The sequence below is a fragment of the Pteropus medius genome, unplaced genomic scaffold, assembly GCF_902729225.1.
Source record: "Pteropus medius unplaced genomic scaffold, Ma_sr-lr_union100, whole genome shotgun sequence".
NCBI classification, from domain to species: domain Eukaryota; kingdom Metazoa; phylum Chordata; class Mammalia; order Chiroptera; family Pteropodidae; genus Pteropus; species Pteropus medius.
Genome location: NW_024340696.1, coordinates 7,480,114 through 7,494,660, shown reverse-complemented (window position 1 = coordinate 7,494,660; position 14,547 = coordinate 7,480,114). Strand labels below are relative to the sequence as shown.

The 14,547-nt window shown below is 34.4% G+C and overlaps 2 long non-coding RNA genes across 5 annotated transcripts in view; one reads left to right on the top strand and one right to left on the bottom strand.

Moving 5' to 3' along the window:
* The window catches only part of LOC120605280 (uncharacterized), a 225,130-nt gene that overhangs the window by 25,560 nt on the left and 185,023 nt on the right, over positions 1 to 14,547 (bottom strand). The gene's annotated exons all lie outside the window — the stretch shown is intronic.
* LOC120605301 (uncharacterized) overlaps positions 1 to 14,547 on the top strand; it is a 181,108-nt gene that overhangs the window by 409 nt on the left and 166,152 nt on the right. The window contains exon 2 of one of the 4 annotated variants that reach the window (XR_005653604.1): positions 1,075 to 1,153. The exons of the other annotated variants lie outside the window; for them this stretch is intronic. This is a non-coding gene — a long non-coding RNA (uncharacterized LOC120605301). The remainder of the gene's footprint in view (positions 1 to 1,074; positions 1,154 to 14,547) is intronic. 4 annotated transcript variants of the gene reach the window in all.

Sequence of the window (14,547 nt, the reverse complement as noted above, 5' to 3'; positions counted from 1 at the left end):
GGCCTTTAAAATGCTGGTAGATTTCAGCTGATACTTTAAAAAATTGCAAATGAAGATTTTAGTTTGCTTTTTGTATCCATGCTCTATGCAATTATTACATTATTGTTTCTGAGTTTTCTATTTGTTCTTTGGACCTGGCACTGAGTATTTAGGCTTCTATTTGGGCTTTCATTGCAGTGGCTGTCTAAACCCTTTGAAAAATGATCAATGGAATGGAATTTATACCCACATCCTTGCAAGGATGTGGGTATAAAGCGTGCTTACATAGTTACCAGGTTACATAAGATTTCTATGTCAGAAATCGATTGTGTAAATGGTGTAAAAATAGTTCCTTCTAAGAGCTGAAATTTCAGTACTAAGTCCCCCAATGTAAATTTTGAGAAAGTTTAGGTTGTTGGAAGCAGATGGTTCTGTTTTTCTTTTACAGAATCATTTGCTTTTCTGTAATTGTCATAAGATCAAGAGGAACAGAATAGTCAATGGCTCACCCTAGTATATTCCATTCCATTGATCATCTTTCAAAGTTGAATAACAGGAGGAAAATGAAGACTTTGAACTCCTGGGAGGAAGGATTTAGGCCTTTCTGGAGTAATCCTTGAATATTTGATCACCTATGACTTATTCCATTTGGAAGCATCCTAATTCTATATGATGTCACTGGGTCAATGATGAGTCTCTAAGATCCTTTAAAAAGGACTGCACTTTCTGACTTGCACTTTCTATAAGGAGGCAATTTATTCAATAAGAAAATGAAATGTATACTGATCCAAAGAATACTACGATATTGACTTATTGGAGTAGCAGGTGCAAAATGATCTTTTTGACAATAGATCATTAATACCAGTTCTTAGATATTTTAGCCTGATCTCCCTGCCTTTCTTATACCGTTTGTTTGAAGATGTTCAAGAGGTTCAGAGATGCTTTCTAATTTGATTTTACTGTGAGATTTTTAGACCTTAGGGAAAATTATCTGATTGTCATTATAAAATACATTTTTATTCACCACAAGCAAAATGGTTCTGTCACACTCCATTGCCTGTATTAATTTCTAGACTTTCCTATTCCTTCTTACAGTGTCATATCTTTAATACTGTCACTCCTGGCCTCCATGGACCTCACAGAGAGAGAATTCTTTTTGTTTGGGAGATTCCAGGTATATTTTCTTCTTCTCCCTCCCTAGTAAACAGCTTTATCTGAGCCCAGCTGAGCCTAGCCTCCCAGAAAACATTTGGCTACCATTGTCTTTGGGAGATGGTTACTCTACTCACAAGGTATTAAAATTCTTTCCTGCTCCATTAATTCCCCTATTTGTATCTGGAAACTTTATTTTCTAGTGGACTCTTCATGCAATTTGTAGCTCTTTCCCTACAGGGCGAAGTATGGCATCACCAGTTGACATTAAATAATAAATGTTAGCAAAGTGATTGTTCTTATTTGGAAGTAATAATATTTTATTAGAATTCATTAGAGCATTCGACTGGTTGTGTCAGAGCCAATTGTTCAAGCGAGCATTGAGCACGCCTTCCTAATTCAGTGTTCAGTCTCTCTCTCTCTTTGATGTGAGGAAAATACGTCTTTGTAGTAAGTTGGAAAATCCAAGTTTTAACTCTTCCTATGTCATTCTGAAGGCTGGATTGATATATAATGTAAATGTCTAAATATTAAAAACAGTAGAAATTTAATTTTCAAAGGGAAAAATTCAGGTAGTAGAGTCTGATGACAGATGGCATCACATATTTATTCCATTCTTAGTGTTTTTGCTCTTTTGTTAGGATTTAAATCAAAGTACGATCTAAGGTCAAAACATCTTTAAGTTTGTTTGGTTTCAGAGTTAAATATCAAATATTTACCTCTGAAAATGAGACAGAAAGAGACAAGCTAGTTGTATCAAATATCAATTTTCTGTCCCTCCATATCTCTTCTCCAGCCGTCTTCATTTTATATTTTGCCTTAAAGATCTGAATTTTATGGACACAGTGGAGAAGGGCTCTTTGCTTTCTGGCTTCTGACAGTGTTTGGTCAAGAAGTCATGGTGAGAGATCAGGAGAAGGGAGGAGAAAGATAGGGTTTTATGTCCTCTGGCTCCCTCCTGGGGGGTTGCTCCAGGCTAGCTGTGTTTTCCCATGAAACATTTCTGCTCCTCTCAAGATGGCCCTCTCTATAGGACTCTCTCCAACCAGTGCTGAGGACCTCTCATCTCCTATTTCTTCAGGCCTTGAGGTGATAGCAGCTCTATTAGAGTTACTAGTTTTACGGCTCTGTACTATCCTCTCTGATATTCTTATAAATATGAGTGTGCTATTTCAAACTACAGAGACCCTGCATGATTCACTAGTATTAACATATAGGTTTTGTGTGGATGGGATATCTATTTGTCTTATCTCTAAGTATGAGGGATGGGAGCCTATTAACTATACATAACTTCCAACCTTTAAGAAAACTGGACTTGTGATACAAACTATGAGTAATATGAGTGGTGAGTGCTAACAAGAGGTGAGAAAGTATATCAGTAGTCCCCACTTATCCATGGGGATATGTTCTGAGATCTCCAGATACCTGAAATTGGAGACTATTCCTAACCCTATACCTTATATCTACATCTATATAACTATATATCTATCTATATCTATATCTATATCTATATCTATATCTATATCTATATCTATATCTATATCTATATCTATATCTATATCTATATCTATATCTATATCTATATCTATCATCTATCTATATCTATATCTATCTATATCTATATCTATCTATATCATCTATATCTATATCTATCTATATCTATCTATCTATCTATCTATCTATCTATCTATCTAATTTAGGCGAGGCAACCCTTGGTTGACCTCACAGATTGCAAGGACCTTGTCAGCTTACAATCCCTTATTTTAAATTTTTTACACCTATAGCATCTGGTCTTCCTAGGTACTAACCAGGTACTAACCAGGCCTGACCCTGCTTAGCTTCTGAGATCAAATGGGATCGGGCTTGTTCAGGGTGGCATGACCATAGACTACATTCTTCTTATACATACATACCTATGATAAAGTTTAATCTATAAATTAGGCACGGTAAGAGACTAAGAACAATAACTAATATAACATAGAATAATTATAACAATATGCTGTAATAAAAGTTATGTGAATGTGGTCTCTGTTTTTCTTTCTGTCTCTGCCTATCTGTTTCTCTCTCTCTCTCTGAATCTAGATGGCTTCTAAATGACAAAAGGGTGGGTAGCATATACTGAGTAGGTATGCTGGACAAAGGGACGATTCACATTCTGGATGGGGTGGAGTTGATTGGACCAAAATTTCATCATGCTACTCAGAATGACACATAATTTAAAATATATAAATTATTTCTTTGTTAATTTTTCCATTTAATATTTTTGGACCATGATTAACCATGATAATTAAAGCTGAGGAAAACCAAACCACAAGTTAAAGAGGAGGAGAGACTATAGTATTTGTAATATTTAAGGATGACATCCAGTTGATATGCATTTGTACAACCATATATTTCTCATAACTGGCTTTCATTCTGACTGGCCACAATCTGTATTGAGAAGTAGTTTGAAAGCATTCTGGTAATACTGATATATATTATTATTTGTGTGGATAAATTGCTACTTGGTAAGTGTTTTTTTTCCACCTGAAAATTGGCAGAGAAAAGCTTTATTTAAGCGTTAGTGAGCTATAAGACTGTAAGACATTTTGAGAGAATTAAAAATCAGTTAATTTAAAACTCAAACTCTTTTAAAAATATTTTTAGAAATAAGATTATACATGATTAATTGATAATACTGAAATTTTAATGCAGTGGTTTTTATTTAATTAGGCATAGTCCAATATTTTTTTTAAGTTTATTTCAAATTCACTTTGTAGTTTTATAATGTTCAAATCAATGGGACTCGACTTGGTTCATCACTCGTATGCAAGAAACAATCCATTTACAAATACACTACACATGACCTGAAAAAGAAAAATAAGCCATACTCATAGTTTTATCATAATACTCACAGTAGCTATCATTTATAAATTTCTGTGGTCTAGGCAGTCACTGCGTAGACTTCACAGGCAGTATATTATTTAGTCCCTTACTCAACAAATATTTATTGAGAACCATTACATTTTAGTTTTTCAGTTAAGGAAAATAGGACTTAGAGAGATCTAACTTGCCCTTAAACATGTATTTAATTAGCTTTTAACTGAATTTGATCTGTGGACTCTAACTCCAGAGCCTCTGCTCTCTACTATTATGATAAACTGTTTCCCAGAACTTTTATAAAGCTTAAAGCAACTGTTATTTGTAAAACTGCAATCACAAAATTTTTGATGATCATTAATCAAAGTAGGAAGGATTACTAGTAATTGTATTAGTGTAGGTAATGATCAAACACTATTCTGTTTAGGTAATGAGCAAACACTATTCTTTATAGCTATTGCCATTGATTTTGTAAGCACACTGATTGTAATATTAAGATAAGATCATTAATGTTGGCATTAGGTGATACTTAGCCTTAATTCTTTTTTTCTTTTTGCTTAATTTCACAGCGAAACATAAAGAGATTTAAATATCCATGTCGCTACTAGCAAACGTTGTTCAGTTACATAGTATTGTGGTTCTCTTGTCTTCTTCTTGACTTCAGTTAAAAAGAAAAATATAATTAAGATCCTTTGGTATCCTTATGGATATCAGTTCTTCCTCAAAATGTGTGGAATGATACTTGTTCAAATGGACAGTAGGTTTAATATCTTTCATTTTCTTTAATGATATCAAAGTAAATTTCTCGGCAGTTATCAAATATGTTTGAATGGGTTCATTATTTTATTTTCTCTCTCTGACCTTTTTCAAGGATATAAACTTGCATGTACATAAACATAGACACACTCATAATATACACACAACACACATGTACTGGCTGTTAAGCCCATCATTTTTGGAAGTAAAAGCTGTCTGTAACATAGAACGTTTTAGATGAAAATGCTGTCAATCTATATTATAATTTAAACTCTCAGCATTGTGTTGCTCATAGGCTCATTTTTCATGTATGACCAAAAGATCAGACCTGGACTTGGAGCAAGTCTATTCTGTTTCTGTTGTGATGAATCCTCTCCTTCTCATCAGCTCAAAGTATGTTTCACATTGTGAGCAATGGCTCATAAATGTGGAGAGAAAAGGAAGTTGGTAGGTAGTAGATCTCTTCTAGAGGCATGGACTACTGCCCAGAATGGCACTCGATCATGCATTTTGACTTTGGTAATTGAATACTGTATCTGTTTCCCTACCACATTGTCATAAAAAAAGAGTACCTAAACAAATGTAATGTAACAGCTAAGTAGTTATTGGACAATATTGCTAACTTTTAAATAATCTCATACCAAAGGAATAAAAGAATCAGAGAAAAACATAAGATTATAGCTTTTCTTTTCATTATATTTTTTACTTCTGAAATGGTAATTTTTGCTTTTTTATCTCTATTTCAACTATTATTAATAAAAGTGGCATGTGAGAACTTGGATTTTTTTGTTTTTTAATCAGGGACTGAAGTTGCGATTAAAAGAAAAAAGACTGATATACATTTTTTTTTTTCCCTGCCATGACACTCTTGAAACCTGTGTGCCTAAACAAATCAACATTCTATTCTCAATAGACTCATTTGAAGCATAGAGCATGTTCACTGAGCAATAAGAAGGCCATGGGGGAATATAAGCACAGGAGAAAGGCATTTTTACAGCTAATCATTAGTAATTGTTATATATCATATTTTATAGAAATAAAAAAAATATATTTCTTCACTGCAACAAATTTACCTTTTTTTCACGTTACCTTCTACCTCACCTCCCTCTTGTAGTTTATGCCCTTGGTAAAGAGAAGAGGTAGCAGATGGGGTTTGAATGCACAATCTATACAGCAGTGGTGGGGTAGAATTTTTAATTTCTTGGACTCCCACATAAAAACCTTAAAAGGAACCAAATAGTGAAATAAAAAAGCCATGGACATTTACACTAAATCTAGGTACAAGTTATCCCCATAAACATCAAAATATAAATGGTAAGGGAAAACCACCAATAGTTACAAAATTTATTTGGTACCAGAAAATAGGAGAGTATAATGGGGAGTATTATAGACCATAACACAAAGAACTCCTCAAATAGCCAAGAGGAATTTACTAGGAAGGTTTAGGGGCTAATTTGAAAATGACAGTTGAAATTGAAGAGAATCTGCCCACTCTGATTGTGGGTGAGTACATAGGGTTCTTGGCAAGGCCTGAATGGGGCTGGACCAAGCTAAGGTCTGTGAACTCTCAAAACTGACCAACCAGGGCTCAGTTCTAGGACAGAGTTCCACAATGAGAAGAAACTGCTAGAGCTGGAAAAAAAGCTGAGCAGAATAGGAAATGACTGAAATGGAGAAAAGAGAATTTGCTGATGGGGGAAAAACAGTGACAGGAAAACTCAAAAGAAAGCTGACAAATTTTATAACTCTACTTGAAGACAAAAGAAGATGGAGCTATATAAAGTTAGAAAAACTACCTCAAATATACTTTCAAAAAGTTCAGGAAAACTAATTTCACATAAACCTGAGCACTCAATGAGTATCAAAGTCAAATCCTATGTAAGTTTATTATAAAGAGAGAGAACGAGGAGCAAAATATCTTTATAGAAAACATGAAATAAAGTCATGGCTATAAAACTGTAACCTGCAAAATTACTAAAAGACATTAGGGAAATGATAAAGACATGAAAGAACAATATAAATCATGGGTACAAAAAGTCTGATATGACATACATGAACATAGCGAAAGAACTAGAAATAAAAGAAAAAAATAATTTCAGAAATGAATACTGATGTAGAAGAAACACAGGATTGAATAAAGTAAAAAATAATGCCATATTATCGATGCATTGTAAATCACCTCAAAATTTAGTAGTTTCAAACAAAACCCATTCATTTCACAGTACTTGCAAGTCAGAACATGTGCACAGTTTAACTAGGTGCCTCTGCTCAGAGACTATCACAGGCTAAAAGTTAAGATGTAAGCCTGAATGAAGACATCTCAAGTCTTGATGGTACAGAGTTAGCTTTCAAGCTTATTCTTGTATCTGTGGCATGCCTCAGGTCTTCTATGGCTATTGGCTAGACATCAATTCCTTGTTAAGTGAGGCTCTCTAGGTGAACAAATGAGAGAGAAGGCAAGGAAGATGGAAGCCACAGCTTTTTGTAACCTAATCTCAGAACTACATCCATTGTTTTTAGTGTATCCCTTGTAAGAGAATTCCAGTCCACACTGCAGGAAATCATGTGACTATCCAGAGGTGGGATCATTGGGAATCACTGTAGAGGCTGCCTATCATAATGCCTTAGAACAATTAGAAGTCAAAACAATAAATAAATAAATAAAATATAAAAGGAAAAAAGAGAAAATAACAAGTATTGAAGATAGGTGATAAAAATTCAACATATGGCTAACAGGACTCTGCAAAGAAGAAAACCGAAGCAAGGGATCACAACAAATATCAAAAATTGTGAATTAAGAAAACTTTATTGAATTAATGGATGTAGTTATTGAGGATTTATAGCTTCTAACCCAGTTAAAGGTGAGCAAGCATTTATTATATTCCTCCTGATCAAAAAACACACCACTACAACTATTGCCAAATACTCATCACTCATACTCATAGTGTTTTTATTTAACTTATCTTCTGAAATTTCTATGTATCACAGTATTAAATCCTAAATTTAGAATGTCACTTCTATTTTCTAATATAATTAAAGTGAGCAATTCTTAGATTTTTTTTTTTTTAAGTATAGATATGTGCTACCTAAAACCAAGCAGTATATTATGTGAGGTAAGAGTTCTACATGTTAGGAAAGACTTGCCTAGCGCATACTGTAGTAAGTGTTAAGTAAATGTTAGGTTATTTTGACAGAGACTACAAAGTGGCTATAAACTGATATATTCAGAAATGTCCCTGACATTGGAAAATCCAGTTTTGAGCTAATGTTTTAAATAGTCAACTAAGACATTTGTGGAGTGCAAAAGTTAGCATAACAATGGAAGGATCCATCTATGCAGGTGAGTTTTGTGGGGATTATTGTGTTCCCTGAATTTGCTATTGAGAATGGAGGCTAATCTTAGCCTTTAGCTTGGCCTTCCATATTGTTTGGTGAAGATGAATGGTGTATGCTGAAGTCTGGCATTGTCAGCTCTCTCTAACTTTGTGTCAATTTTCAATGTTCCTGATGGATATATTATATGCAATTTTACTCATAAACAATTTCAGAGCATTCTTCTGTTTCAGGATAAGTCTTTAATATATATAGTACTGATAGGGATGAGAATGTTGCTATTAATAAGTACCAGCATAGCCACTTTCTCATTCAATTAATAGGTGACTATGTAATCATGTGCCAAACAGTATCTTTTGCTGAGCTGGCATTTGCGCCATCATTAATTTTTCATAATTAGGATATAAATAGTCCTTTTGTGGAATTAGGACAATGAAGTTTAAAGATATAGGAATATATACATGTAATTCTTTCACTGAAATTAGTCCTAAACAAAAAAGAAGAAGTAACTGGTTAGAAATATGTAAGAAATGTGATCCTCAGGAGAAAATTGTCATGTCTTTCTAGAATTCCTACTAGTGAAGAGAATGAGTGGTAGATATAGAAAGTCATAGACTTTAGACTTCAGAGAAGAGGTAGTGTCAGTAAAAAGTAACTTAATTAGAGTCAAAAATTTCTGGTCCCAAAATACAGAGGAAACTAACCAGGAGAAAAAGGCATAAAAGCTAAGGTCCATGGTTTTACTGTAAGAAAAAGAAAAAAAAAAAAAAAAACAGGAAAAAAAATTTCCTCCCCCTCAGCAGCTGGCACTTGTGCAAATCCCTGATTGTTAGAACTACTGGGACTTCAGTTCTTGGCCAGGTTATAAAGTGAATAGTTTAAAACGTTCTAATTTAAATTGTGAATCTTTTTTTCCTCTCTACTCCTTTGGACTGTAGCTTCATTTTTATTCCTTTTTGAATCTTCTCTTTATGGAAATGCAGAGAAAATTCAGTCTTACACAGTGTTCCAAATCTTAGATAGATTATTTATCTTTTCCCATTTTTCCATCTCTAGGTACCACAATAGACAAGCACACAGGGATCTTTGCAATGGCACATTGTGAATTCTATATGAAATTTAAAATGCCTCTCTGCACTGAGGGGAAACAGCTATTTCAGGTAATCACTGTTCCTGGGTACTGGGAAGCAAGTAAACATGGAGCAATAGATAAGAGTGTCTCTCTTAAGACAGATGTGGAGCAGGGCTTTTCTTCAGCTGTGAGTGTGGTCTACCCCCTCACTCTGTATAGTCTACCAACATTTGACTTCATTTTTTTTTTTTCCTCCTAATGTACAAAGATGTACTCTACTGTGTGAGGCTCTTGTAGGAAAGTCATTTGTCCTTCCTGAGAAGATTCTGTTCATCCCTCTCTGAGTTTGCGACAGAACACCACTGACTGGGTGACTTATAAACAACAGAAATTTATTTCTGTTCTGAAGGCTGGAATGTCTGAGATCAAGGGGCCAGCAGGTTCTGTGTGTGGTGAGGGCGTGTTTCTTGGTTCATTAATGTCTGTCTTCTCCCTATGTCCCCATATGGCAGAAGGGGCAAGAGAGTTCTTTGGGGTCTCTTTTATAAGGACACTAATCCCACTCATGAGAGCTCCGCCCTCGTGACCCAATCACCTCCCAGAGGCTCCACCTCCTAATACCATCACATTGCGGGTTAGAATTCCAATATATGAATTGTGAATTCAAACATTTAGTTCATAGCAATCCTAACTTCCTGAAAGTACCTACTTGTCTTTAAAGTCTTAGCATCAATGCTCCTAGAGGAGTCTTACCATCCTAAATGAAGTTAACTTCCCTTTTGCACACACTCATGCAGCCTACATTTCTGTTTCAAAACAATTTATTAAATTTATAACTAAAGAATTATTTATATTACTTTTTAATTTCACATATTTGCCCCTGTCAGACAGTAAAATGTCAGGAGGGGCAAGCACCATATGGGTCTTATTTAACACCTGAAATACAGTAGGAGTTCAACAAATATTTTTTAAATGAACAAATAATTCAATGGCATTCACCAGCTCAGAGGCAGGCAGGAAACTTCCTCCCTGGCAGATGAACTGCTGCATAAACAGAAGCCGAGTAGTGCAGAAAAAGCATTTGATATGGAGTCAGAACTTTTGGGTTCAGGTTCTAGCTTTGTCAACTTTTAGCTGTTTGCTGGGAAGAAGACACCACAAAGTTATGTCCCTCAACCGTAGCGTGAAGACTTTTTCCTCAAATCATTTCCTGTCATAAAAAACTATTTAGATTCTAAAATGTATATGAGGTTTTGAAAGTCTTTTGTTGATATTTATTGAGATCTCATTGACAGATAATATTATATATATGTAAAGTGTACAGTACGATTTGATGAACAAATATATTGTGAAATGATTACCATATCAAGTCAATTAGCATATATTATCACTGCACATAGCTACATTTTTTCTTTTTGGAAATTTTAATTTTATAAAATTTCAAGTATATAGTACAGTATGATTAACTCTAGATACCATGCCACATGTTAGCTCCTCAGAATTTATCATGTTATAACTCAACTTTTGTACCCTTTGACCAGCATCTTCCCATTTCCTCTACCCCCAGCCCCTGGCAACCATCATTCTACTCTCTGTTTCTATGAGTTTGACTTTTTTTTTTTTTAGATTCAAGGGTTCTTCACAATAGAAAAATTGTGTATTATATAGTACAATATTGTCCACGCAGGCAGTGACAGCACCATTTGGCAATTTTTTTAATGTCGCAAATATCATTGATTAAAATATGGAGAAAATGATAAAATTTTGCTATCTTAAAATTTGATAAAATACTAAACAAAGTGTTAAAAGTAATAATTACAAAACCTTCAAAATTCACCATAGCTTCTCATCGCACTTAACAGAATTCCAGAGAGAATAATGCTGTTATTTAAGAGGCTTCTGAGCTACTTTGTCTTCCTGCTTGTTTGTGCACAGTGCCAACGCTGAAGGCCAGAGATTAAAATTAGTATTATCTGAGATAAAACAGTAAATTCAGTCCATTTCAAGATACAATTCTTCAGTACTGCGGTATGCATAATTTTGTATGAGATGGTTAAGGAGATAGTGAAAATGTGTAACAGACACTACTTTGAAAAGGATCTATTTATAATAAGCAATGCAGAAATAGCCATGAGGTGGGTAGAGACTCCTTTGCTATGCAGGATAATGAGCACAGCCCCACCCATCAGAGAAGCCTCAGAGGATGACGGCTGCCTCTGTAAGTGAAGATGCTACAATAGCATTGGTGGAGACCAGGGTTTATTGGGCTCCAAGCTCTTGAGAGTAATCCTCTTTTTCTTTCCACTATGTACTTTATCATAACTCGCTTTACTGATCTTGTTTCCTCACAGGATGCTGTTCAAAGACAGTTTATCAGTTCAGCTGAAACAAGATTTTAAAATGGTGGCTTCAGTTTCTGGCTTCAGTTTCCTTGGTAATTTGTTATCACTAACTCTTGCAAGAGTCCTGAGGGAGACCTAGGAACATGTGGTTTGCTGAGGCAGGTCAGCGGTGTGGGCCAGGTACTGGATACTGAGAAGGATTATGAGAAGGGAGGATGGACTGCTCAGTATTTTCAACTTCTAACCTTTTTTGGCTTTCTTTCAAAAATCATTAGAAACATAAATATGTCCAGAATAGGAAATACAGTCAATAATATAATTATATTCGATGCCAGGTGGGTACTAGAGTTATCAAGGTGATCACTTCCGAAGGTATATAAATGTCTAATCACTATGTTGTAAAACTGAAACTAATATAATATTGTATACCAACTATAATATAAAAATTTTTGCAAAAAGATAAATATGAAACAGTTCTGCTGGGTGAAAAGAGTGCCCATGACTGATCTGGGAAGGAGGGCTTAGAGTAGAAAGCACAACTCTATCCACATGTGGTGAACATAAGCTGAATGTAGATGAGGACCTAGGCGAAGATCACTTTGATGTCTTGTCATTAAGTTTGAAAAATGATATGAGTCCATGCAAAAACCTGCACATGGATGTTTGTAGCAGCTTTGTTCATAAATTGCCAAAACTTGGAAGCAACCAAGAGGTGCTTCCGTATGTGAACACATAAATAAACTGTGGTACATCCAAATAATGGAATATTATACAGTGCTAAAGAAATGAGTTATCAAGCCATGGAAAGGCAGGGAGGGAACTTAAGTGTATATTACTTAATGCACTTAAAGAAGCTAATCTGAAAAGGATACATACTGTATGATTCCAACTATATGACATTCTGGAAAAGGGCAAAACTTTGGAGATAGTAAAAAGATCTGTGATTACCAGAAGGTGGGGAGAGGGGAGTGAAGAATAGGTGGAGCACAGAGGAATTTTAGGACAGTGAAAATCTTCTGTATGATATTATAATGATGGAAATATGACATTACACATTTGTACAAACCCATAGAATGAACAACACCAAGAGTGACCCTTAAGGTAAACTATGGACTTTGAGTGATCATTGTGTCAATGTAGGTTCATCTTCAGTAACAAATGTACAACCAGCACAACAAGCACACAACTCTGGTAAGCGATGTTGATAAATGGTTATCTGTGCATGTGCGGGGGTAGGGGGTATATGGTAAATCTCTGTATCTTCCTCTTAATTTTGTTGCAAACCTAAAACTGCTCTAAAAAAGTCTTTTAAAAAATATGAGTGATGACGGCCCTCAGTATGCACCTGTACTTCTCCAGTCACACTGCTCTAAAGTACACTGCTGTTACTCTGAGATATCTCATTAAGCTCTCCTGTGCTGGATCTTCAGTTACCTTTGTCATGTAATGGCTTCTTTATTGGTTGTGTTTATCTTTTTGCTAGAGCAAGACTTTCAATAACTTCTTGAGACAGGTGCATAGATGGTACACGTTTTGAGCTTTTGCTTTTCTGAAAATGTCTTTACCCTGTATTTTTTTTTTTTTTTTGGCCTGGTAGTAAAATTCTATAGTTGGAAGTAATTTTACTTTAGAATTTTGAAAATTGTCCTTCAATCTCTCTCCCCCGCTGCCCCTGTAAACTTAGAGAATTTTTTCTTTGTATCCAGTGTTATGAGATTTCACAATGATAGGCCTTGGTATGGACTCGTTTTTCAGCCATTGAGCTCAGCACTTGATGTATTTTTTTCTTAAATTATTTTGTTTATTTTGTATTCTCTCTCTTTTTTTTCTTTCTCTCTCTCTCTCTCTCTCTGTCTCTCTCTCTCTCTCTCTCTGAATTCCTGTTATACAGACCATGGACATCCTGTATGATGCTCTAATTTTCTTATCATTTTCACTCTTATTTTTCATTTCTCTGTTAATTCTGGGATGTTTTCTCAAATTTATTTTCCATTCCTCCTATTTTTAAAAGTATTTTCTTTTTAGCTATCATATTTTCAAACATGGAGATTTTTTTTTGTTTTCTGAATATTTATTTTTCCTATTATCCTATTTTTCATAAATGTATATCTCCTCTTTTCTCTGAGAATATTAATACTTGAGAAGATTTTTTAAAAAAACTTTTTTTTCTCCCTGAATTGATTTCTATTCTTTCAAGTCACTTTATGTCTGCATGTTTTGGTCTTTATCTTTCATATTAGAAGCTTTCTTTTGCTCTTTGAAAAACACTGTTAAGAAAATTAAGAGAAAAACCACAACAGTCAGCAAATATTTACAATAATGTATCTGATAAAGTACTTCTATTCAGAATATATAATGAGCTCTCAAAATTCAATAATAAAAAAACATAAGACAAAATAAAAACTGACAGTTACTTGAACTGACACTATCCTTAAATAATATCTATGAATGGCAAAAATTCCAAGAAAAGATACTCATCACCCTTAGTCATTATGGAAATGTAAATTAAAACCAAAATGAGGTACCACTGTGCACCTGCTATAATGACGATAACAAAATAATTTGGCCATGCCAGACTATTTCAAAAGGACATGAAAAAAATCCACTCTAATTTATTCCCGGTAGTACAAGTACTTTGGAAAATGATTAGGTAGTTTCTTAAAAAGTTAAGCATGCCCCTTCACTTCTAAATTTGTACCTGAGAAATAAAAGCCTATGTCCATATAAAGACTTTTACACAATTCTTCAAAGTAGTTTTTATTTTAATAGCCAAAAACTAGAAATGATCCAAATGTCTATCAAGCATTGACAGATAAATTGTGATACATCCATTCAATAGAATACTACTTAGCTATAAAAAGAAGTGAGTGACTATTGATATAACTGACACCGTTGATGAATCACTTATGGTGAATGAAATAAGCCACACCAAAAAAATACATATACACTATGACTCCATTTACAGAAAACCCTTGAAAATACAAACCAATCTATAATGATAACAAGGAGACCTTTGGTCTCTTAGAAGGGAGAGGGCCTTGAGAAACAGATTAA